The sequence below is a fragment of the Pipistrellus hanaki genome, assembly GCF_964339955.1.
Source record: "Pipistrellus hanaki genome assembly, chromosome: 8".
NCBI lineage: Eukaryota > Metazoa > Chordata > Mammalia > Chiroptera > Vespertilionidae > Pipistrellus > Pipistrellus hanaki.
In genome coordinates, this window is record NC_140510.1 from 50,169,319 (window position 1) to 50,195,991 (window position 26,673).

At 40.1% G+C, this 26,673-nt stretch overlaps 1 protein-coding gene across 10 annotated transcripts in view; it reads left to right on the forward strand.

Annotated features, from left to right (window-relative positions):
* Window positions 1-26,673, forward strand: part of OSBPL6 (oxysterol binding protein like 6) — a 167,527-nt gene that overhangs the window by 17,960 nt on the left and 122,894 nt on the right. For 2 of the 10 annotated variants that reach the window (XM_084893075.1, XM_084893070.1), the window contains one exon: window positions 19,664-19,741. The exons of 7 other annotated variants lie outside the window; for them this stretch is intronic. The gene's annotated coding sequence lies outside the window, so the exon portion shown is untranslated. Of the gene's footprint in view, window positions 1-19,663; window positions 19,742-20,778; window positions 20,847-26,673 lie in introns of all 10 variants that reach the window. One more of the 10 variants, XM_084893071.1, reaches the window with a different exon arrangement.

Consider the following 26,673-nt stretch of genomic DNA (forward strand, 5'->3'; position numbering starts at 1 on the left):
TCCAAACCAAGCCAGACTTTACTGACCATTCAATTCCTGACTATTAAGCTATCCTGACCTGGTACATTAGGGTTGATTTGCAAATATTTGTACAGATGTAAAAAAAAAAAAAAAAAAATGGTGATGGGACCAGTGGTATTCCCATTCCTTTAAAACAACAACAACAACAACAACAACACAATTTTATGAGTTTATTTAAGACAAATTTACAATTACCCCGAAACAAAATTTCAACAGGGCATTTTTGCAGCTTATTTTATACACTAGAATCAAAGGAAAAGATATAAGGAGGGTTACATTAAACCCATTGATGGTAGATTAAGTGGGCAGAAGAAAGCAAGCCAGGGAAATCTTTAGGATTGGATAAAAGATGAAATGGAGAAACACCTACCACTTTTACAGTTGTGGGTACAGGATAGTTAATAATTAACATTTATAGCACATAGAGTTGGAATTCGGGGAACACTAACAATGAGGGTTCCTGAGGTTGTGCCTTTGAGGGTGGGAAAAGGAAATTACTGAGACATTCCAAAGGTATGTTATCCTAGATGTATAAGAACAATAGACAGAGCTTACTTAAGGTAAAGACTGGCCTTGGCTAAGGAAGCTATCTATCGTCCTGGGATCTGATTATCCTTCATGACCTGCCTAGTGTGCATTTGTGATCAGGCCATCCTGGTTGGCTACTTTTGATCACTGAGCTTGTCAGGCCTGTCTTGCATAGTTCCTTTTTCATTCTCAGCCCTAGCTGTTCTCTGGGCTAGCAAGCCCAGGTATGTGTGAGGCACCCAGGTGCACTGTGCCCAGGTCAGAGCTACTGTGCTATGGGCTCTCCTGACACAGGGGCCAAACATTTCTTGTGCCTAATGGTGATCAATTTTTTCAGCATTTGTGTGCCTGAAAATATCTTTGCTTTGCCTCAGTTTATTTATTTATTTATTTAATATATTTTATTGGTTTTTTTACAGAGAGTAAGGGAGAGGGAGAGAGTTAGAAACATCGATCAGCTGCCTCCTGCATACCCCCTACTGGGGATGTGCCCGCAACCAAGGTTCATGCCCTTGACCGGAATTGAAGAATTGAACCTGGGACCCTTTAGTCCACAGGCCAACTATCCGCTGAGCCAAAACAGTTAGGGCAGTTGTTGTTGTTTTTTTTTAAATTTAATTTTTATTTATTTGAGAGAGGAAGGGAGAGGCAGAAAGGGATAGAAACATCAATGATGAGAGAGAATCACTGGTCGGCTGCCTTCTGCATGCCCTCCTCCTGGGGATCGAACCTGCAACCTGAGCATGTGCCCTGATTGGGAATCAAACTGTGACCTCCTGGCTCATAGGTAAATGCTCATCACCGAGACACTCTGGCTGGGCCTTTGTCTTCAGTTTTAAAAGCTATTTTCACTGGATGTAAAAGTCTGAATAGACAGTATTGTGGGGTGTTTTTTTTTTTTTTTTTTTTTTTTAATACTTTAAAGATGTTGCTTCCTACTTAAATTATTTCCAATGAGAAATCAGTTGTCATTTTTATTTTTGTATATATTGTGTCTTTCCCCCTGTCTGGTTGCTTTAAAGACATTCTCTTTATCACTGGTTTTGTGCAATTTGATTAGAATGTGCCATGATGGATTTTCTTCAAGTGTCTTGTGCTTGGGGTTCATTGAGCTTCTTGGATTTGTGAGGTTTTGGTTTTCAAAAAAGTTTGAAATTTTTCTGCCATGACTTCCTTAAGAATTTTTCTTTTCTATCCCTTCTTCACTTTCCTTTCCTTTGGGGGACTCTATTTACCAGTATATTAGACTTCTTGAAGTTGTCTTACAGCTCACTGATACTCTGTTCATTAAAAAACAATAACACTCTTTTCTCTGTTTCAATATATATAGTTACTATTGCTGTCTTCACATTTAATAATCTTGTCTTTTGCAATGCCTAAAATAGTAATCCCATGCAATATATTTTTCATCTCAGATCTTGTAGTTTTTATCCCTAGAAGAGGTATTTGGGTCTTTTAAAATATTTTTTCTCTCTATTTAAATTTTCAAACATACAGAATATAATTTTAACTTTTAATATCCTTGCCTGCTAATTCTAATATTTATATCAACTGTGGGTTAGGATTGATTGATTATCTCCTTATTATAAGTCAGATTTTCCTGCTTCTCTGTATACCTGGCAATTTTTTATTGGATGCCAAATATTGTGAAGTTTACTTTGTTGGGTACTGGATAGTTTAATATTCCTATAAATATTCTTGAGCTTTGCCCTGGTTGGTTTGGCTCAGTGGATAGAGCGTCAGCCTGTACACTGAAGGGTCCTGGGTTTGATTCCAATCAAAGACACATGCCTGGATTGTGGGCACAATCCCCAGTCAGGGGGAGAGGAGGGAGCATGCAGGAGGCAGCCAATCAATGATTCTCATCATTGATGTTTCTATCACTTCCTCTCCCTTCCTCTCTGAAATCAATACAAATATATTTTTAAAAATATTCTTGAGCTTTGTTTTGTATTGTACTTGGAAATAGTGACATTCTTTTAGGTTTTGCTTTTCGGTGGGACTTTAATTTATGGCTAATAATTCCTCAGTTCTAAGTAAGATTCTTCTGTGTACGCTGTCCAAGGTTCCCTGAAGAATGAGCTGTTCCAGTCTGGCAGTGGGGGCCAGGTGCTGATCTTGATTCCGTGTGTGTGAGGACAGTGCCAGCAGTTTCCTTATACCTGTAAGCAGGACCAAGCTGAATTCTTCAGGGGAACCCTCTGCACATCTCCAAAATTCTTTCTCTGTGAATCTCTCTTATTTTCTTCGAACTATAGCTACTTTGGTTGTCTTAGATTCTCAAGATCTACTGGTCCCTGTCTGAGTTCCTCTCCCTGCGCCTCAGATGGAAACACAAGGAAGTGAGCTGGTACAATCTTAGGACTGACCTTACTTTTCCATCTTTGAGAGATTACTGTTTTTTTTGTTGCCTGATAGTGTCTTGAAAACCATTTTTTTTTGTATGTTTTGTCTATTTTGGGGTTGTTTCAATGGGGAAGGTAGATTTGACCCTTGTTATTTCATCTTGACTGGTAGTGGAATTGCCTGTGGGATCTGTTGAAAGTGAAGAGGCAGAGGTCTGGAGGAGTTGCTGTAAAAGTTTACATAGTCAGCTCTCCTTCCAAGGAGCCTCTGCCTCTCTTCTCCACCTCCTTTCCTTCCCCTTCCCCCTCCTCGCAGACTATCCCCTAATTTCTAAGGAACACCAAGACACTTGCAACCAAGTGGGCAGTGGCACCTCATCCTGGGTTAACCCCCTGAATCTGTCTCCAAGGCCCCCTATTCTCTGACTTTCTAGTGAGCCAAAGCAGCCCAGCCTAGGCTCTCCTGGTCTTCTTCTATGCCCTTCCTTGTATATTTTTGCTGCAGTCAATAAATCTTGCTTGCTTTTCTAAATAAAAATAAATAAATAAAGTAAAAAAAAAAAAGTTTTACGTAGTCAATGTGGTGAATGTGAAAGCCTGGCTGTGGTGGTAAGAATTTCTCCAGTGATGTTCAGTGTAACGCAGTGGGTTGACTAGTGCTTAACTGATTTGTTGCTTTTTAGCTACCGTATTCCTCGTTTGTTTAGTGCCTGCTTTGTGCAAGGTTTTGTCATAATCACTTCTTATCCCCACAATAAGTCCAAAAGGTGTTGTTATTGATAATCCTTCTCCAAACCCACCCCACTTTCCCCTCTCCCTCAGCCCCAGCCCTTCTCAATAGCACAGATGAGAAAATAGAAATGTCAAGTGACTGCCAGAATCCTATAGCTTGTAAATTGTCTAATCATATTACCAACCCAATTCCCAGTAGCTTCAAAACCAACTGGTCCACGCTACTTTCTTGCCAATATTGACATTTGTGTTGAGCAGGTGACTGGGGAATTGAGGGCTAAAAAGGAAGAGGTTGCCATGACAGCTCACGGTTAACTAGATCAGGAAAGGAAGTGGTCAAAGATGAAGGCTGATGGATGGGAAGAAAACACGTTTCAGAGGCCTCAAGGTCTCTGTGGTGCTGACAAAGGTGTAATGGCCTTTAAAGAAACAAGGGAGCATGGAGTTAGCCCTGGGTGATGATGGTGAAAGATGTGGGAGAAAGAGGTCCCCAGAGTTTACCTGTTCTTCAAATTAGTCCCAGGTCTCTCCTGACAGTTCCAGATTGATTGTAGATCTGAAAAAAGTAAAACAAAACAAGCAAAGAGTAAAAAAAAAAAAAAAAAAGACAGAGTACTCATCAGAAAAAACAACAACAACATACAATAGACAGTATTAAGTTTTCGACAGAAACACTGGCAGAGAGCAGCAAAGCAAGCAGCAGAGCGAGGAGAAGTTATTTCCAATTCATAGATCCAAGTCATTTTTAAGTCCCTCACTGAACAAACAAGACATTACATGTAGTCACTCATTTAAACACCAAAGTGTTGTATTCTTTCTGTCTGAAATTCATTAGCAAGCACGATGGCTCTGTGCATGCCTAGAATTGTTTGTCTAATCCTCTTAAGGACATTATATCACTAAGCAGCACAGTGAAGTGATCAGTTTTAATTAGAAGTCATTTGCCACACTTGAGAAGCATTTGACTCTTGGCTGCAGAAGTATCAAAAATTGGGGCAAAGAAGTATTAATTCTCCCATCTTTTAAAGTTATATTTCAAACTGTTAATAACAGTCACAATTAAGTCAGTATGTAACCTTCAACTACTCAAGCCTGTTCAATATGCTGGCTGATTAGATTATGCTTCTAATTTTTCCACAGTTCTTTAATATGCTATCAGGATTGACCTTATTTTGAGAAAGTCAGCATGTAATTGTCACATCTGAAGGATTACAGGGTTTTCTAATAGGTAGAAAGACATAGAAAAGGATACTCCTTGGATTGTTGCATGAGTCAAAAGCTTTTGTGCATTATGTGAACACATAGGAAAGCGAAGATCTCAAATTATGTATTACTGTGTGGTCAGGGATTACTAATATGAAGTAAAAAATAGCAATAAGACTGAGTCCACAGCGGCATGTGAAAATCAGTCACCACTTGGTAGTTTTCCTCTCTATCTAGTAGACCAGTGGGACAAGAAGTCAGAGCACAAGACTATGAAGTCATAGTAGTGTAACCTAGATACTTGCTGATGTTGTTATTCTTCCTTTGGTTTTCAAGGTGAGGAGAGAGAAAATTCATTCATGTTGAACCACTTATAAGAGGATTTAATTCAGTTATCAAAGGTTTTAGAAACCTCTTTACTGACTCTCTCCTCTAAGAGTTGGGTTTTCCTTTAAATGAGAAAGTGATAGAACTGGAGCCCTATTAGGTGGCCCTGTGCTTGTGCCCTTGTGTGTGCTGACATGGCGGGGTGGTATCTCCTATGGCTGCTAGAACAAGTTACCACAATCTTAGTGGCTTATAACAGCACAGTTAGCCCTGGCTGGTGTGGCTCATTTGGTTGGGCATCATCCCATGCACCAAAAGGTTGCTGGTTCAATTACCAGTAAGGGCACATGCTGGGTTACGTTCGATCCTTGGTAGAAGGCGTGCAGGAGGCAGCCTACAGATGTTCTGCTCTCACAGATTGTTTACATCTGTTTCAGAGCCCCATGGAGCTGATTTGAAAGCTTCAGCACTCAAGTGGGGCTCTTAAACGGAAGGCTTGACAGACAGAGCCAGTTCCTTGAGGAAGCCTGCCCTCCTACCTCCCTGTTATCATCAGGGTTTTCCTGTCGCTCAGAGCAGATTCACAGAGAATCATCTCCTAAGCTTCCGCCTGAAGGCTGTAGGCTCGGCTGCCATTTTTCTTACCCACTAACTAACTTAAAAGGCTTTTTAAGACATAAAAAGCTTTTTTCCTCTTTTGTCTCCTTTCATATTATTATTATATATCTATTCTGAAAAATAAAACTATTAAAAATAAAAGCTGTAATTTAAAAATAAAAAAGTCGACAAGAACTTGTAAACTTTGCATTTAGTACAGAACAGTCAGGGTTTTACTGTTAGGTGATTGAACCTAAGGGTATTATTTGACGGCCATCTTTTAAATCTTATGACTTGATGGCTTGTCAAGTTTGAATATCAGTTTTGGAAAACTGATACAGTACATTTCATGTACATTGGATGTATACCAATAAAACAACCACTCTTTCTCTCTGGGGATGGAGCAGAGGTTAGGGCCAGAACTGGGGTCAAGATGGTCATCCACAGCCACATGGCCAAGTCATATGGTGTGTGACTTCCTGGATGGACCGAGATGCACAGTCAGGGAGATGATCCTCCTAGTCAATCCTGGGAAGGTTGGACCTGCCTGTGTACAAATAGAGTAGCTGTATAGCTTTTGATATAATTTCAGAGACTTTGTATAACAGTGTGTCCTGAAGGCACTAGGACCTTAGTCACCATTAAAATCTTGTCTTGCCTAGAACTCACCTTTCAGGCTGTCTCTGGTCCCAGAACCACCTTTCCCTTCAGGGCTCCCATCAGAACATGGGTGATTTCTGCTCTTGCTCCTTACTTCCTAACTCCAGCCTGATGTCATTTTGGTAGGGAATCCCTAACCCTCCTCTATCTCAGTAGTAATGCAGGCCTGAGTCTGCCTTACCCCACTCTGAAATACTCCCCACATCCTCATCTTTGGATTTGGGTCTGTCATGTGGCAGCCTGTAGCCCCGCCTCCCAACTGCTGCCTCTCTGTTACCCCTTTGCCCAGATTCCTGGCTTGGAGCAAGATGAGTCCCAGGAGTGGCATCTTTGTCCATTCTGGGACTGCTGCTGAGGGAAGATATCCTTAGAATACTTTAGCTGTGTCCAGTGTATTTTTTTCACAAAAGTATTGTTATAGGTGGTTAGGAACTTTAGTTTCACTCTGTGATGGGTTAGCACATAGCTCCATCATTTCCAACACAATTTTTAAGAAAACATACGTCCTTATTTTCAAGTAGACTTGAACACAAATCCTATTGGTAAGTTGGGGGCTGCCTTGTAACAACATGCAAAGAAGGAAAAATGTCATCATCAAATATTCATTAGGCTCCTACTTGTGCATCATGCTGTGGTGACTGCCCGATCCATGGGCCTCTGCTGGGCCTGTTTTTATAGACTGTAATAAGGCCACCTTACAAATTGCCCTCTGCACCTCAGCATACTGTGGAGCTTTTTCCGAATAGCTTGTGTTGAACTAATGGGGAGGTTTAAGGCAAGAAGTGTTCCTAGTCTAAGAAAGTGCAATTTTAATTTAAATATGTCCTTTCCTGGACCTAAATCTTTTAGTCACTGAGCCTGCACTAATTTCTGTGATTCTTTGGGGGTTAGGGCATTCTTCTTATAGCTTTTTAAATTAGTGCTTCCTATTGGTTCAGTGTTTTCTTTCAAGTGAGGCACTCTTAGAATAATGTGACACAGGGCGATTTTCAAAAGATTAAAGCAATGTGTTCAATTGTGAGCCTCACAACTAATTGCCTGAACTAATTATACATAAAGGGCCAAGCCATTAGTGTTAATAAGAAGTGACTTTGGTAAGTACAGTTTGACCCAGAGACTGAATAACTATTGCAAACAATAACCAGTGAGGCGGGTATCCATTATATAAAACACCCTAGTTGGAAATTATTCATGTCTATTCAAATTGGGTTTTCACTAAATTGTTACCCTTACACTTCGTTATTTCCTTTTCGGTGAAAATGTGCAACCTTTTGAGCTTGGAGGCTGGATCAGCTCATGGAAAAGTATTCTGAATAAATGAGCGTGCACTCTATGAACATGGTCCTCTCGAATGTTTCTCTTCAGGCTCAGTTGCATCCATATCAAATGGCAGTGCTCACTGGGCTCCCTCCTGGGTCTTCTTCCTCTATAATCTGTCTCTGCTCCACCTCATCGTGCTCTGACTCTGCTTGCAAATCCCACATTGATATTTTCTGAATTCCAGATGCCCATTTCCACGTGGCTATCTTACAGGGATTGCAAACATGTGCTTCCGCCAACAGAACTTTGATCTCTCCTGAATCTGCCCTCTCTCACGTGCCCTGGCTCCCGACCTTGGCAAATAGTCCAGCGCAACTCCATGTACCTGTTGAATGGAGCAGAGACCACCCAAGAGGCAGAGACCCCTACCCGGGAAACAACTCCAAATAGCCAATTGCGGAGTCAAATAACAAATTTATTACAGATTCGAATCTGGGCTGCCACCGCCAGGATGGAGCAGGCAGAAACAGCAGCCAGCAGTTACAAATCCAGCTTTTTATATACATTTCAAAAAAGGGGGGTGGAGGTCCACGGGGCTGGAGCTGACTGGTTTCTATATTGCTTAACCTTGCGGTTGTATGTATCAGCCAGATGGCCTAATCTCCCTTCTTGGTTCGTTCTGTTCTTTTAGCCTTGACTAACCCAGACTGTTGATTTGGCCTTCAGGTCCAGGAGGGGGAGGGATGAGTAACTTTCTACCCTCCAGGCAAGGTCAGTAATTTCCCACTCCTCAGCAAGTAATCAAAGGCCGAAGTCAGATAGCAAAGCTAAAATTCAAACAGCAGTTTTTACCAAAGTATGGTTGCCACTATATTTCAGTACCGTTGACTCTTTTCCAACCATTTGTCTCCAACCCTATCCTACTTCCCTTGTCCCTGTCCATATTGTCTCCTTTCTGTACTACAGCTTCATAACGGTTCTCCTCAAATACGATTTTCTTCCTTTCAAATGATACACAGCTGCTAGAAAAGACTGAAAGCATAAATCTGATCACCCTACTCTCTGCTGTAAAGTATGTAATGATAACCTACTGCTGATGGTCAATGTCTTTTATTAGGGTGGCCATTTGATCTTGTATGCTCTTCATCTCTAATTCAAAACTCCCCGGACTCACTGGCCATCTTTCAGGTGCTTGAATTCACCTATATCCTTTCCTGCATAAAGCTGTTGTATAGTTGGTTTCCTGGGCCTGAAATGCTCTTCCTCCTATGCTCTGCCTGGCTACTGCCTCCTCCTGCTTCTAGTGTTAGCTTCAGTATCATTCCACAGTGACATTTCCAAAAGCCCTCCCCAGTTGGTTAGATTCCCCTACTAAATATGCCAACAGCATCCTGTACTTCCTAGCCATCATCGTAATTATAATTAAATCAGTATTTATGTAATTACTGTTTTGATGCCTGAGTCTCCTTCTAGCCTGTAGAGTTCCTTAGAGCAGGGACCCTACCTATCTGGTTCACTGTTCTTTCCCCAGTGCATTTCATAACAAATACTTGCCAAATGCATGTATAATGAATGCAGGTGGACAGAAGCTATGCCATATGTTATGTGTATTTGTACTTATGCTTGAATGTGGGGTTGATGTTCTAGGATCAAATGCTTCCCACTCCACAATGAAGCAATACTGTGAAAGCCTTACATAGATCTTGTTTAACTGCTCAGCTTTTGCACCCTCTTCCCCCCTTTTTTCTGGAAGTAGATTGTTACAAGTCAGGGTTCTATCGGAGAAACAGAACCAGTAGGAGAGAAAAGATTTATTGCAGGAGTCAGTTTACATGATTGATTGGGTTGTCTAGACAAGCAGCACAGGAGGTCAGGAAGGACAGGCAGGTTGGAACTCTTGGGCAGAGGGCAAAGCTGCTGGACACAGGTGGGCTTTCTTTAAGGGAAGCTCCAGCCCCGCTCTTCAGGCATTTCAACTGATTGAATCATGCCTGTTCAGATTAGGGTCATCTCAACTGATTATGGACTTTAATCACATCTATAAAATACCTTCATAGCAACACCTAGATTAGTGTTGAAGTAGCTGGAGATTGTAATCTGTAGCTAAGTCAACTCATAAAGTTGACCATCAAATAAACAGTAAACAAGCAAAATTAACCATGAAAAAAATCCCCAAACTTGGCATATCTGGGATTGAGAATGACTAAACATTTTATTCAGCGGGTTTCTTGTTAGCTATAGAAATAATGTGTATTTTAAAGAGATTTTATCTATTCTGCTGAAGTATGCTAAATAACCTAATTTCTCTACTATCCAAAACAAATGTGTGAATGACTATAATCAGTAATAAAATTTTAGGAAAATTGGCTTTTACACGCGGTGCTTCTGACAAGTGGATAACTGTGTTGTTCAGTTTTATTTATGAGAACAGCAAACATTTGCTGAGCACATAGCTGGGCAATGGAGATACAAGATACTACTCCTGTATTTCAAGGCCTTGCAGTAGATTTAAGTAGACAAATAAGTCAACAGATAATTGCAGGCCTGGGGTTCAGTGAGGTTGCCGTATGAAATATGAGGGAGGCATTCTTTGATGCCAGAATGCGAAGTGTCCTGTACACCAGGCTTGGGGACCCAGCTTTATTCTGCAGAGACAGAAGAGGTCCTCCTCTCTGTTGGGGAGTGCCATGTTTATCTCAGTTAGAAAGAGGGATCCGGTGTGGAGAGTGACACAAGAGAAGGAGAAAGTGTTAATGGCAGGAGTCTGAACTAGAGGCTGGATTCTAGCACTGGCAGAGTGTTTCAGTTGAGTGAGGGAGAGGGAAGATTTGAAGATGACTTGAGGTTTATTGTTTGAAAGATGAAACTAGGACAAGACTAGTAATGGAAGTGGGGTGGATATTTAGTGCTGGGCACGTGAAAGGACAGAAGCTAAAAGCTGACACTTACTGATCATCTCCTGTGTACCGGGTCTGGTGTTTTACACACATTATCTTATGTTGGTTGAGATGTAGGTGTGACATCTAACCTGAATTAGATCTAAGGAGTGTCTTGAACCAAAGAAGTTTGAGGAAATAGGCCTTAGTGTTAAAGACCTTTTTTAGGTCTTCCATATTTTGTAAAGGTTAATATAGGTATCCCATTTTGATTCTGAGAGGAAGTCTACTTATAAGTAAAGATGAATGTCAGCTAGAAGATATTTGTAACGAGAAAAAAAGCAAACATTCATGCTGATTTCTGTGTATTATCTCACAACTCACAAACCAAACAAAAAAAGTTTTTTGGCCTCAAATATTCCTCTCGGTACATGAAATTGTATCCACTAAATCTGCTCTGTAAAAGTATGAGGGGCTCTCACCAATCAAATCTGGGAAAATTGGAGGATGAAAATAAATAATATAGAGCCCAGGCCTGAGGATTTATCGTGATGGTGATTGAATCTCCATCACCTGGAGGCATCTGAGAGTAAGATTTTGGTTTTATTTAAACAAAACAAAACACACTGATTTCCTTTATTAGTACACTGACTATTTAAACTAGGGGTGTCGAACTCAATCAGAGAAGGGTCCAAAATCTAAAATCCAGCCTAAATCGTGGGCCAAATGGTTTACTGAACAGTCATAAACTGACAATGTCATAAACTGACAGCGGAGTGCAGTGATGACAGCGCGGTGCGGGCCACATTGCAAGGCCTGGCGGGCTGGATTTGGCCCGCGGGCCTTGTGTTTGACACATGTGATTTAAACAGTATTAATAAAATATGTCGAACTCTATGCAGGTTAAGTGAAGGATTAATCTCCCCATTTTTATTCCATTTAATAAATTAATCCAAGTCAAAAACCAACAAATGACTTAATTGAAAGGAGTATGTATTTAAAAAAATAATGATAGTAATCTCTTTATAAGCCTTTAAGTGAAATAAGATTCAAGCAACCTACATTGCTAAATAAATAATCGGGAATAAGGAGGGAAAGCTCTTTCTTGCAAGAGAGTGCCAACTAATAAATGTAGAAGGATGTAGGAAATAGAAAAATCGCCATTTGGCAAATATCACATTGATGGTTGATGAAGACAGGAGCTGTCAGTGGGTGGGTGGAGGTTTGATGAAGACAGGACATAGTCTCATAGTGTTTTTCCACAAAATACTAATTACCAAGAAGGAAATGGTATCTTGATGGTGAAGATCAGCTGTTTCAACTTTGTACAGGTGATTGAGGTTAACACCTCAGTGATCCAATATCCTGTGCCTCCTGCTGTGACACCTTGAGAGAAGGGGTCTTCTTTAAAAAAAAAAAAAAATGTTTTCATTGATTTTTAAAGAGGAAGAGAGATGGGGAGAAAGAGAAATTTCGATCCGTTGCCTTCCACGTGCAAGCGGACTTGGGATGGAGTCTGCAATCTGGGCAAGTGCCTGACTGGGAATTGAACTGGCAAGCTTTCTGTACATGGGACGCTCAACCACCTGAGCCACACTGGCCAGGGCTTGGGGTCTTCTTGTCGGGAATACGCGGACTGGGTCTGGTCATGAGGAATGTCCGATGGACCTAAGATGAGGGTAGCCCAGGTGATCCTGGAGAATCAAAAGTTTTGACTCTTTATATATTTTATTGATTTTGTACAGAGAAGAAGGGAGAGAGATAGAGAGTTAGAAACATCGATGAGAGAGAGTCATCGATCAGCTGCCTCTTGCACACCCCCTACTGGGGATATGCCCGCAACCAAGGTACATGCCCTTGACCAGAATCGAACCCGGGACCCTTGAGTCCCCAAGCCGACGCTCTATCCATTGAGCCAAACCGGTCTCGGCAAGTTTTGACTCTTTAAAACCGTCAAGGTTGAGAGAGATAGGGAAAGACAGAGGAACTGTTCTGGGCTGAAGGAGAATTATGGTTGTTATGTAAGGAAGTGACCTTGCTTTGGGAAATAGACTCTGGAATACACAGGAGTGAAGGGGTCTCATGTCCATAATTTACGCTCAACGGTTCAGAAAAATACTGAAGACTAAATAGTGAGGCAAAGGGGAAATAGGAAGTTCTTTGTGCTGTTCCTGCAATGTCTTTGTGAGCTTGTAATTATTTTTAAAAGTTCTGAAACTCAAGGAAAGACCTAGGGACTGTTTTGGACTGAAGGAGACTGAGAGACATGGCAAATGCAATGAGTGATCTGGATTGGATTTTTTTTTGCTCTAAAGAAATCATTGGCATATTTGACAAAATTTAAGAAGGTTTTTAGGTGAAGGAGATGTATTTTTATTGTACTACTGTTCTGGCAGTTTATCTATAAGTTTGAAATTGTTTCAAAATAAAGTATTCTTTTTTTAAGAGCGAGTGCTTCTCTGAAATCCAGACCAACTTTAATTTCCTTTTGGTTTGGATAGAATTGGATAGACTTGGTTCCTGCTGGGAAAGGCCTTTAGGAAAAGGACTGCATAATATTAAAGATTTTTAGAAGTAGGAAGTTACTAAGAAATGCATCTGTAGATAAGTCAACCTCTTGATTCTTTGCCCTCAAATGTACATTCAGGGTAACTATATCTGCCTGGTCTACCTTATAGGGTCCTTCTTAGGGCAAAATGAGAAATATGGAAACATTAATTTTTAAGAAGAGAGGATGCTAATGAAATGCAAGCTGTTATTGACCAAGTGGTGCCTAGGGATGTGTGATTTTATTTCCAGTATGTTAATGGAAGTGTTCTGGTTTGGTAATGGAATGCCTTTTCCCTTCTCTTTTTTCCTCTTGTTTCCTGAGTGTGTCCACACCTACCTGGTCTCTCCTTTTGCTTTTCTCTCTTTGTTATTTCCCCTTTCTTTTATCAGACCTTATTTTTTCCCTCTTGTACAGTCCTTGCTTGTGTCTTTCTCTCTCCCCTACCTCTGACTCTCCTCTTGCCCTTCTGCAGGCTGGTTCCCGGCCCACTCCCTTGACTTTCTTCCCTTTTTGTTGTAACCTCAAGGATTCTAGATATCATACTACTTTTCCAGTTCACCTTTATTCAAGAGAGAAGTCAATCTGAATTAGAGTCTTGGCAAGTAGACTGTTGGTAACAAATGAAGTTTTATTGATAGCTAGTGGTTATTGAATGCTTATTGTGGGTTGAGAATTGTTTTGGGTGCATTATGTATATTCACATTTAATCCTCACAGCGGCATGTTAGAGTGGGCGTTTTTATCCTTGGTTTACAGAATTGGAAAGTAAAGTACAGATGTTGAACAATGTACCCCAAATCAAAATTTATAAGAGGCAAAGCCAAGTGTCAAAATCCAAGGTGGATTTCAAAACTTGAGGTGTTTCAAACCTACTATACAGCACGAGAGCATTAGTCCCATAACAGTTGTGCCTTAAGGGCCAAGGGTGACGTTTAGATGAATATTAATAAGAAGCCAGACACAGCAAGTCTTTTATTGCTTATTACACTGGCGGTGGAGAGGGGGCACCTGAATCATATGTCAGCATTTGAATGGCTGGTTCTTGGCAAGTAATTATTTATGATCAGCCCACAATTGCTGCTGAAAGCTATCCCACCGGACTCCTTTCTGGAAAGATCCTCCTTTTGGAGTATAACAAGAACTAATTACATGCTATTAGATCTGAGACCCAGTTCCTATTCAGAGGTTCCAGTGGTAAACCTCTCGTGTCAGGAGCAATTAGTGACACTGTGACATGTCATCTTCAGTTTGCTCAACTGTGGACAGTAAATCCTAGCAGGATGGGTAGTTTTAAATAACCACCTTCACTATCACCCCAGTGCCGCCTGAGCAATGCCATTTCAAGGCAACAGATTCAGGACATTTTCCCAACTAGTATTCTGGAGGTTTCAGAAATAAGAAAATAAAGTTAATTTTGGAATTTTTCAGATTTTGAGTGCTTAGGAAAGGGGCTAGCAATATTGGGCAAATCCTGCCATACGATCTACGAGCTGATTATGGGGACTCTGCTCCCACACAGTCCCCGTGGAGTGACTGCCTTGTGCCAATGGCACTTGGGCATACGCTTAACCAAAAGCTGGGATTTGAAAACTTGTTTGGTTGACATTTGAGAAACCCAGTTCTAGTGTGTTAATGGGCTGCCTTGGATTAGTGGGGAGTGGATCTTCCACCATTTTTTTAAAGTTGAAAATGAGCAAACTCCTAATTGGATTTTGAAACTTTTGTTAATAAAACTAGATCCCATGGCCACATGTCCTTATTCTATTTTACAGAGAAAAGTGCAGGAGGAAAATGTAGTTTTCTTTTGGAAGTAAAATGTATTTCAAAAGCATCATTGGCTGAGATGTGTGTACAGCCTACTCTATCCATGGTAGTTGTGTGTGTGTTGCTGACATTAGGATTGCCTCCTGAAGTGGGATTTTCCTGTCGAGTTTGGATTTTTAGCAAATTATGGTGACACTGCATGGGAAAATACAGTCACAGATGTTTCTAGAGTGTGGCTGAGCAGTGAAAGCATGTCAAAAAAACTGCCCTCATGGGGTAACTGGACTGCATCCATTAGGCCAGGCTCTGCCTGGGATGCGGGCTCTGAGGTAGGCACAACTTGGAGGTAATTGACTCTTCAGTCCACCGAGGCCACTCAAGGCTTCACTCTGTGGCAAAGAACCTCTTTGTTTCCCCTTCCATTTCTAGGCATAGCTATTTCAACTGGACTATTTATGTCGACAGTAAATTCCAGCCACCACAAACAGGCTCTGGAAGGCTCGATGGTGTACAGCTTAGAGATGGCCACTTAGCATATGCCTTAAAAAAGAGAGAGAGAGAGAGAAATGAAAGAAAAGAAAGAAGAAATATAAACCTGATTAAAAATAATTTGGGGGCATTGGCGAGATTTGGGTGGGCAAGTGTTGTCAGTTATTTTAGTGTTGGGTGGAAACATCTCGAAGAAACATCTGACAAGGATGCAATACCAGTTGGAAGAATACATCTTAAAGTAAACACGCAACCTTTAATAAAGGAGTGTGTCAGCAGTGAGTGAAACTGAAGTGAACACCCTGCAAGGGTAGATGAAGCTGTGAGTGTGATTTGGGGGGAAATATAAATTAAATTACAGATTATTTGGCCCTAAATCTGTGTGTTGGGTGTGTGTGTGTGTGTGTGTGTGTGTGTGTGTGTGTGTGTGAGTTATAAAATTTTTACTCATCTTTCCCAAGTAATGCACTTCTGAATATCCTTGCAATGATATTAGCTGATCCTCAGTTTTAAGATAAAAGATAGCACTGCCTGTCAGTCAATGCAGGCTATTTTTATAGATGTGGATTGAATTAGCAGAGGTGTGGCTTTGCTTAGTGAGCAATCCAGGATGATTATGTTAGTCACAGTTTTGGAGTAGAAAGGCAGTGGCGGGGGGTGGCTGGTCTCACAATGTATGATACACAAAGTAGTTTGATATAGGTACTCTCACTTGCCAGGAAAGGTGTAAGTGCGTGGTTTTGCTGTTCTGAGCCCAGATCAGAGCTGTCAGGTGACCCTTCACAGGCCCACCACTTACCTAGTCCCCCCCAGAGTAACCACTGTGGAGCTCTGTGCACCCTCTCAGACACCGTGTTCTCTGTTGCACTGTTGGCCTTTCTCTCTTTTTCTATGGCACATGATGGGAGTGGAGGGAAGAGAGGGAAAGCATCTGCTGAAGAAATCACCCTTATGGAGACTGTAACTAGTCTCCTTATGGAGACTGTAATGGTTTGTAGCATGTTCCATCCAACTCCGGGAAGTTCTGATTCTGTTATGTCAGGTAGCAACCCTAGGCTGCAGTTTCCCAGGTAACAGGCTTGCTTCCAGGAATGGATGCTGGTGATGTCATTTTAATCTCTCATCTATTTATGTACCTAAAATCCATAGATGTTCAAGGACTTGTTGTACTCGAATTCATAGAGATTCAGATTTTGCAAAGAGATTTAATAATCTTGACCTGAAGCAAACGTTTGCTTGAAAAAAAATTAAAAGTCTTGGAACATATGGAAATTAATTACAGTTTTTATTAACATTTCAAAACTAAATGTTATAGGGAATAGTATTTGTACATGGCACACACACAAAAAAATAAGGTAAAATCTACCTCCTCCCCTAAAAAATGTCACCCATAATTTATTATCCAAAAATAAATAACATTTGGTGTTTCAGTACCCAGATTTTTCTTCCTTAGGATTTATATATTTAAGTTGAAAAATGAGCAAACTTCTAATTGGAATTTGAAATCTTTATTAATATACCGTATCTGTTTTCACATAAATGGACACATGCTACTTTATAAACCCGAACTCTCCTTACCCCTTGATCCAACTAGACAAAGTATTTGAACCACTTTTCCATATTGGTGACTATATATTTAGTATATTATTCTTTAGGATGGCAGCAGAGATTTGCTGGACAATATTGTGATGAACATGTTTATATACATGATTGGGCACTTGCTTGATTTACATAGTAAAATAAACTCTTAAATGTAGAATTTATTATATCAAAGCAGAACATATGTTGATGGCATGGGAGACTTGTTCTGAAATTACTTTCCCACAAGTTCATTCTGATTCTTTATCTATCTGTTATGGGGAAAAATGGTTTCTCCTTGTCTTAAATTGTATCTTTATTTTCCAGGCTGAGCACCTCTCTGGATTGTGTTGCCCATTTGAATTTTGTGGTAAATTGGCTAGTTTTGTATTCTTTTCCCATTTCTCTGTAGATTTACTGGTGTTCATCTCTGGGCTTATTGTTTTTGTGAGCGCACTTCATGCCTGAAGGACATGGATTTCTTCTCTGCATTATAAGTGTTTTTCCCACTAGATTAGAATTTCTATTGAGATTTAGTCAAAGGTAACATTAATTTAGTAGGTAGGGATGATCATGTTTTTCAATATTGGGTCTTGCTATTTGAGAGTAATGTTTTCAATCCCTCTGATCTAAGAAAATTATGAAAAGCAAAGGGGCATGGAGTGACTTTTTCCAGGCCCTTCTGTTTATTTTCTTGCCTTAGGGTAGAACTCTTTCTAAATCACCTGAGAAAACCGAGTAGCTAAAGTGTTTGTACCAGCTAAGTGATTGGGTTCCATTAAGTGTTCTTTTTAATGAATTTAGTACACTCTCCTATGGATATTCTTTTTTCAAAGCTAGTATCTTTGGCTCTTTGAAATAGTCTGTTCACATGGGTCCTTATGGCTTTGGGAGTCTGACAATTTTATGGTTATGCAAATGTTATTGAGGTCATCTTGATGGATGTTCTCCGAGCCCTTGGTTGACTGTGCAGAGACTGCGCCTTTAACTGTCACAGGGTTGGCTAGTGTGACCTTCACATCAGGCTGTGTAAAAATGCTTGCCAGGCATCCTAGGACAATTTGAAACGGTTGCCTGGGCAACCTCACTTGCTTTTAATCAAATGCCCCAAGGATAACCCAAGTGCCTGTGGGAATACCACAGCTTGAAGGGAGGATCTCTGTTAGAGGAGCACCAGAAATATATTTGTTGGTTTAGGACCCTGTTAATGTTGAGGGGAGTGGAGGTTACGCCTGATTTGAACTCACAGAAGGGAGGGAATGAAGAAAAAGGGGATCATGAGAATGGGATAGGTGAGGTGGGAAGGAAGAAGGTTGCTCTGAAGTTAATGATAGAAATCAGAAAAATAAACATGAGCAAATGTTTCATGCATAAAAAACACTGTAGCGCAGCCCTAGCCAGTGTGGCTCAGTTGGATGAGTGTTGTCCTGTTTATTGAAAGGTCACCGATTTGATTCCTGGCCAGGGTACATGCCCAGGTCGTGGGTTCAGTCCCCAGTGAGGTGTATATAGGAAACAACCGATTGATGTTTCTCTCACATCAATATTTCTCTCTCTCTCCTTCTCCTTTCCTTGCTCTCTAAAGTCAATAAAAACATATTAAAGCAAAAAAAAAAAAACAAAAACAAAAAACACACAACAACACATAGTACAGAATAAGCATAAATGCATCATGAATGAAGACTGAAGAGTCATGTTTAGGAAAAAATCCATAGCCAATAAATGAATATCTGCAAAAAAAAATCGTGCAGATTTCTGAGAACACAACAAAAATATTTTTTTCACTTAAACAGACTTGTCCATGTGATGTGTTTCATCACCTCTGCCTTAAGGAACTAATACTGCTTTTTCCTTGAACTCTCCATTGTAGTCTGAGTAAATTACGAGTGATTTTCCCAGAATCAGAGTGATGCTACTCAGAATTGTAGGACATGCTTTCACTGGTTATTTCCATGAATCAGAACTGTGACAGACTTGAAACTAATGTTAAAGTCATTTGTTGTTGTTGTTGTTGTTTTAAAGTGCTCTATAGCAGGATGGTTTTGATGACCGGTGGTGGTGTGTTAGCTGCTCTAATAAAGCAAGAAGGCATCATGTAGCCCTGGGGGTTCAGTGAGCTGACCGTTCTCTGCCCTCAGAGCCCTCAGTGCCCTCAGTCAGGTACTTACTTACCTTGTTCTATTACATTAAAAGAAGTAGATGACTTACTCCTGAAATCAGAGCCCCTCTTTGCAGATCTCAAACCAAGTACAGGAGAGAGGCAGATTTTACTGCAGTTGAAAATGGCACCTCCAGCATTGATAAAGTGGGCTCCCAAGGTAGTCGCATAATAAAAGCTGGGCAATGATGATGCTGTCCATATATCAGGCTCAGATATTTTCTGGAGATTGGATTTTCAGAAAACCATGGTTTCAGTCAATCCTGGCAAGTAAGGAATGGCACATCCTAAAGGTATAGCTGAAGAGAGTTTAACAAGGGAACGATTTAAAGAGAAAAGAGCAGAGTTCAGGGAACCCCCCGTTAATAGCAAAGCACCCCAGAACTAGTAACATTGGAAACCATGATTGTCTCTGGGTCAGAAGGAGCAAAGGCGGAGGCAGTGTTCCTGGGACCCAGTGAGTGCGCTGACCATGGTGCTGTAAGTGTAGCTACAGCTGGAGCCTGGACAGGGGCAGGCAGGGAGATGGGGGTGATTATAAATACCTTGACTCTCCTCTCTCTTCTCCTCTCCAGTCTCCTGCTGGTGTCCTCTGTTAGCCAAGTCCATCTGGAAGCTAGAGTAAAGGATCCTGAGTGATACAGTCTATAGAGGTCAGTTTCCTGGAGCCCTGAGAAGGTCAGAGAAGGTTGTATAATGGGTCTGGGTGGGGAGGGCCACATGGAAAATGATCAGCACAATATACACTTGTTCCCCTGTTCTTTAAGGCTCTCCTTGCCCTTTGCAAGCATTTGGAAGAGAAGGTATTTATAAAAGAATGCCTATTATAGGAGCTGAGCAGGGACACCAATCAGTCCTACGGTTTTCCCGGTTGGTTACTCCCATGTGTGTGCTCCATTGAGTCTAGTGTATATTCTGTAATTTCTTTACACGTATGTTTCCCCCTTTAGACTTCAGGTCCTTCCAGGGGTGAACTTCCTTTTATTTGTCTTGATTCTCCAGCATCTAGCCTGGTGCCTGGCAGGTAGTAAAACTTCTGTCTTGAGTAAATGATGGAATGACTGTTTCCTAGCTCTTTCAGGATAAACTTTTTGCCTCTATAGTGCATTTTTATAATGAAACAGTTAATCCTCTTCTCCACCACTGGGTGCTCTGCCCTGTTATTTTATAGTGGAAAGAAAGGAGGAGTCACGAATCTCAGCTCTCTACTTGCTACAGCTCAGGCACTGGGAGTGGCCACAGTAGAGAAACTTCTGCTCTCATTAGTAGCCACAAAGTAACAGTTTCATTATTTCCACTCTGACCAACATGTTTACTGGTCCTTATAACTAAGTATGAGACCAATACCCCGGGAACCTGTATGGGAAGTAATCTAAAGCATGGTAGTGCCAATACAATGCAATAGGTATACAGAGAAGAACAGGTGAGAGATGTCCTATTATAGAATAAGTTACATCTGAGTACTACCTTAAGGTCAGAATAAGGAGGAGGGACTTGCCCTACCATATAGCAAGACCTTTTATGAAGTTAGAGAAATTTAGTGTGGTACTGGCATTGGGATGGATAAATTGGCCAATGGAATATAAACAAAAGCCCAGAAACATGCCATATGACAGCTTGCCCAGGCTGTCATAATAGAATACCACAAACTGGGTGGCTTCAACGAATGTATTTTCTCATAACTCTCTAGGTTGGAAGTCTAAGATCAAGGCGATGTTGTAGTTTCTGGTGAGGACTACCCGCCCTTGGCTTGCAGATGTGAGTACAGTGCTCACCCACTCTCTAAGTCCTCACGTGGCCTTTTCTCTGTGCACGTTAACTCCAGTGTTTCCTTATGAGGACACCAGTGCTGTGGGATTAGGGCCACACCTTTATGGCCTCATTTAACTTTAGTCATCCCCTTAAAGCCCTATATCTAAGTAAAGCTATTTGGGGGTTAGGACTTCAATATATGAAATTTGGGAGAACACAATTTAGTTCATAACATTCCTAAACACACAGAACTGTGATACGTCAGGTCAGTAGGAAAAGGAGGGGCTGTTCAGTGACTGGAGCTGAGAATAAATGGTTATCAGTAGGGGAAAAGATGAAAACATCCTTACTTCATACCACATTTTAAAATCAGAAGGATGAAAGTCTTAAATGGCAGAAAGAAAACCTTAATACTTTCAGGATAAAAGTCTTAGAATTTTCTAAGGTGTTTTTTTTTTTGTTATTTATTTAGTCTTCAGAGGAGATTTCTTAAGATACAAAAAGATACTATGAAAAAAAGATGAACAAACTGGACTAGGTTAAAATGAAGAACTTTGTTTATCTAAAGAAGCTGTATTGAAATTATATGACACCTGAGATTTTCCTCAACATAATTTGTGGAAATAGAGGGGAAATAGGGAGACAGATGAAACAAGATTGGTCATGAATTGATCATTTTTGAAACTGGGTGTTTGGGTACTTGGGGTTCATTATATGAGGCACATAAAATATGAAGGGATTAATGGTTTCATACAAAATGTACTACCAATCAAGAAGAAAAGCATGAACAATACATTAGAAGGATGGGTAAAGGATATGAATGGGTATTTAATGGATACAGACAAGGAACTGCACATGTATCAGAAATGTATCAGAAACATTCAACATCAATTGTGATGGGGAGGGAAATACAGCTTAGGGCCACAATGAGATGCAATTTTACATCCATCAGTTGGAAAAACTGGGAAGTCTAATGATATCAAGTGCTATCGCAGATGGAGGTCCAGAGGGCATAGCTACCTTGGGAAATAGTTCCCACAGTACCTCATAGTTAACCAGTCACATTTCCCTCTTTTTACTTCTAAGTATATATGTAAAAGGAAATTCTTGGCACATATGTACCAGAATTTTTGTTGCTTTCTTCTCTAAAGAGATCAAGGCCATCAGATATGAGTTCTTTCAGCTTTTTTTTTTTTTTTTTTAATCTCCAGTTCTCTGCATTTTTTTTATTGTCTCCACTTTCATTTCTCCAGTTTTAAAAAACATGAAAATATCTTTTGTTTTCCAATACTCACCCACCTACTTCTGCCCCTACTCATATGACTTCCAGTTCCTGTGAGACCCTGATTTGTCATTATATCCCTCCCTTTTTAATTTAATTCGGTAATTCTCACTGTATGAAAATGCTCAGATCTCTCTGATCCTTTAAAATAGGATTTCTCAACTATTGACTTATTGATGTTTGGGGCATTACCATCATGGGGTGCTGGCTAATTCTTTATTGTAGGGGCTGTGCTATATATTGCAAGATGTTTAGTAGCAACTGTAGCCTCACCTCACTAGAGGCACTCTGGAGTCATGACAACCATTTATCGTTCCCAGAATTGCCTTTCACGGGGCAGAATCGCCCCAGTTGAGAAAAAACAAACAAACAAACAAAAAAACAACCTTAGAAATTCTTCTTTCAACCAAGCCATTCCATCCATCACCTTCCTACTTCTCTTTTCATTCCCATTGTAACTAGGTTTCCCTGTGGAACACTCACTCCTTATCTCTACTTCCTCACTGTTCCATCAGACCTGAGTCAGGCTTCTGACACTACCCCTGCACAGACAACGATCGGGGGGACCAACTGGCAGCCAAATCCAACAAGTAGCCTTTTCTCAATTCCTTCATTTTCTGCAGCTTTTTGACACCATGGCCTCATTTTATGTTGTCCATCTCCTGTATTCTTTGGGGGTTTCTTCCTATCCCCCTGTCTGTCTCCTTTACATCTTCTTCCTCCTGTCCTTCCTAAATGTAGGGACTCCTCTCTGTCTGGGCCTCTGCTGAGTGCTTTCTCCTGGTTTCATCCTTTCTCATGTCTCTTCTGGTCACCTTTATGTACATGACTTCTAAACACAGATTCCGAGTCTCAGCTGAACTCCAGGCTGAAACGTCCTTTCGCCTTTGGGATATCTCCACTTGATCTTCTCTACTGCACTCCATCTGTTTTAACATATTTAGAAACAAATCCACTTTCCCTCCTTCACTGATGCACATTCATGTAGCTTCCTAACCTTTTTAGTCATTTCAGTAAAAAGCTTTGGGGCATGTTATATCCAAAATTGGATATTTATTAATAAATTTTATACTCACACAATAAATAGGATTATATTACATAGGAAATAGAAATTTGCAAAGATTGGATTAGTATTTAAAATTTTAAGTGAAAAACTTACCTCAAAAATGTCAATAATTTAATATGCTTAATTTTTTAAAATCCAGAGTTAATACTCTGTTATACAGTAATGTTAGAGCAGTTTATTTTGTCTTCATTTTAATTAAAAAAGATACCTGTAAACATGTGGATTTAGGTAGAACTATATTGTTTGCTACTTAGGAAAGTATAATTTTCAAGTAGAGTCGTGGTTATCAGGGCCTTGGCAGGGAGAGAGAATGGGCAGTTATTGTTTAATGGGTACAGAGTCTTAGTTTTGCATCACGAAAAGAGTTCTGAGGGGGATAGTTGCACAACATTATGAATGTACTTAATGCCACTGAACTGTATACAGTATTCAGTGATGGTTTAGATAGTAAATTTTAGGTTATGTGTATTTTACCGTAATTAAAAATAATAATTTAAAAAATTTAGTTGAAAACCAGCCGCATAATAATTACTTAGTAAACATTATTGTTTATCATGGCTATGATTATTTATATGCTAGTATTATTATTAATGGTCTCCATGGTGCCCCTTTATAATTCTCAGTGTCCTAATTTTGATTCAATAATCAACCACCTTACCCATTGTGTCTCATATATAGTAGGTAAGTCATATGTATTATATAGTCATTGCATATGTAGTAGGTAGTCAAAAAGTAATTATTGAATAAATAATATGATAACATAGATCACATTCATTTTTATTTTTATTTTTTTGCTTTTCTTCACTTTAGAGATTGAGTTCTGTGAAATGGTATGGCTTATGATTAAATATTCATTTCATTTTGGTTTGCTATCCTAATTGTACTAACAGCCCCCTGCATGAGTGCAATTTACGGTAGAAATTTATGTTCCCAGGCAGTTAACACACAGAGTATAGATACATTTTTATTCTAGAAATTATGTTGCCACATATTGTATGTTGGCCATTGTAAAAGTTTTATTGGTGACTTTTCAAAAGATGTCTGACCAAATTGTGCAAAGTTAACATGATTGCATTGGACAAGAGTGGCTTTAAGATGATTTTAAGGTATATCTGTGAAGGTGTGATTGAGAAGCTATGTTTTTAAGGGGTTAGATGTGGAAAATATACACTCGGAGAAAGAAAAGGGAACATGTGGTCTCAGTCTGTCACACCTAAAATTGCCTTTTCCTTGCTGGCTTAACCAATATTATGTGACTCTTCTGATCACATTCCCACAGTAGCTCCATTTATTTCTTTCCTGGCTGCACCAACCCTTTGAGCAGTTAGTTGCCTAGCTCAGCAGCCACTTTCCAGAAAAATGTAGTCACAGTTCCCACATCTCTCTTGGCTTCACTGTCTCCTCCTCCTGTTTGCCCCCTTTCCTTGTGAATCAGCAGATGTGGGTGACGTCATCTCTTTATTTGGCAGTCTCGCTGGTGTTAAATGTCGCCCTGCCAGAAATCAAGCGTGGTGAGTCTGCTTCTGCAGCTTTTGCTCTTATTCATACCAGTGGAAGTTTTGAATGAACTAAGAATTTTGAATCATGGAAATTTGGTTATAAAAAAACAAAATTCAACCCAGATATAGATTAAGAATCCCTTTCAACCTGAAACCATGAATCAGTGGTTGATTCGGTCAGTGATTTCTTACCATCTATGGTGCTTTTCAAAATACTACCAGTTGGCCCTAATGTGAATAGCATTGATGCCTTAAGTTTTTATCAAAGAAATGGTAGGTGAACCTGCTTAATCATCTAAGCCCTGTTTTAAACTTTACAAAGTTATAATTTTAAGACTTTTTACAAGATGAAAAAATATACACAATATATGTATGCATAAAACCTCCAAATATGTACTTGTATTTTCTTATATAAAATTTATTTATGAAACCATTTCAATTATAGTCATATATATAATATATTTTACTAATACATTTTATATAAGTATGTCATTTATAAAGTTATATAAAATTGATAACATAAAAACATATAAACTCCGTAAGCCTTTAGAGTTGGTTTATTACAAAGAATCCTCTGCGTTCTCAGAATGTGCTTGATCGCTGTGCTTGAGGATGAGCACTATTCACAGTTCCAGGTCCTGAATCCCCATCTCACTGGCCTGCTCCTTAGCGTGGGAATAGGCTGTGGAGGTGACTGAGAGGGTGGGAACAACTCCTTTAAGGAACACTGAGCAACCTTCACCGGTTCAGCTACTGTTCTAGACCCTAAGAGTGCAATGGCACATATGCTGCATTTGTTTTATTTAATCTTACCACTTACTTGACACTTCCATCTGGAGGTCTCAAAGGCAATATTTTGATCCTCTCCTTCAACGAAGCCTTGTGCCTCCTTTTGTGCTTTGCCTTTGCATGACATCACCCTTTGCATGACATCGCTCTCCATTTAGGGGCTCCAGCTAGAAACCCAGGTCACCTTTGATGCCTCTCCCCCTCTCACTCTCCACCCCATATTGAACAGTCCCATCAATTCATCTCCAAAATACACCCCAAACTCACCCCCTTCTCCCATTTCCATTGCCATAGCTTTTCCATTTTGACTGCTCCTCCATCAGTTCTTTCAAAATGCAAATCTGATCCTGTCACTGCTCTATTTAAAATCTCTCACCATCCCATTGTACTTGGAAAATGAAAACAAAACCCAAATCCTTTATTTGGCTCTGAATGATCTGGCTCCTGCCTACACCTGCCACCTCGTCCCATGCCTTCCTTCCCCTTGCACACTCCACTCACAAGCTGCTGGTCTTTTCTCAGGTCCTTGGGATGCCCAGCTCTTTCTGGTCTCAGACCCTTTGCGCATGCTTTTCCCTCTTTCTGGAGTGTCCCCTCCTGCTTCGGCCTCAGTCGTGGCTTCACCTAGTTCCTCTGAGGAGCTTTCTCCTTTTCTCAAGTTAAGTCAGGTCTCTGTCTTGTTTTGCTTTTGTTTTTTTTAATACCATGTTCTTTTCCTTCTAGCGTTTAATATTTGTAATCATATGCTTAACTGATGATTTAATTTTTTTCTCTCTCTCATTAGACCATAAGGCCATGAAAGCAAGGACAAGTCCACTTGGTTTAATACCATACCCCCAATTCCTATCACTGTATCTGACACATGATAGAAGCTCAATATATTGCATGAATGAGTACATGAATGTCTTTTTATAAAAAGAGAATATTAATAATATCATATTTCTACCATTTTTCCCTTGAGTGTCAAAGGCACTGCATAGCTTTCTTGAAGACATTCAGTCGTTGGTGCTACTACTATAGGCTTTGGGAGGTCTGTGCGATTCTGCATATCCTGGTGTTTGTGCTCAGAGAGAGACTACCCCTCTAATGCTTATTTCATGGTCCCTGACACTTGCTTAACAATTTAATTTTAAATCACTGCTGAGATTTGCCTCAGATGGAAAAAAAGAACTTATCCAGGTTCTTTAAAATGTATGA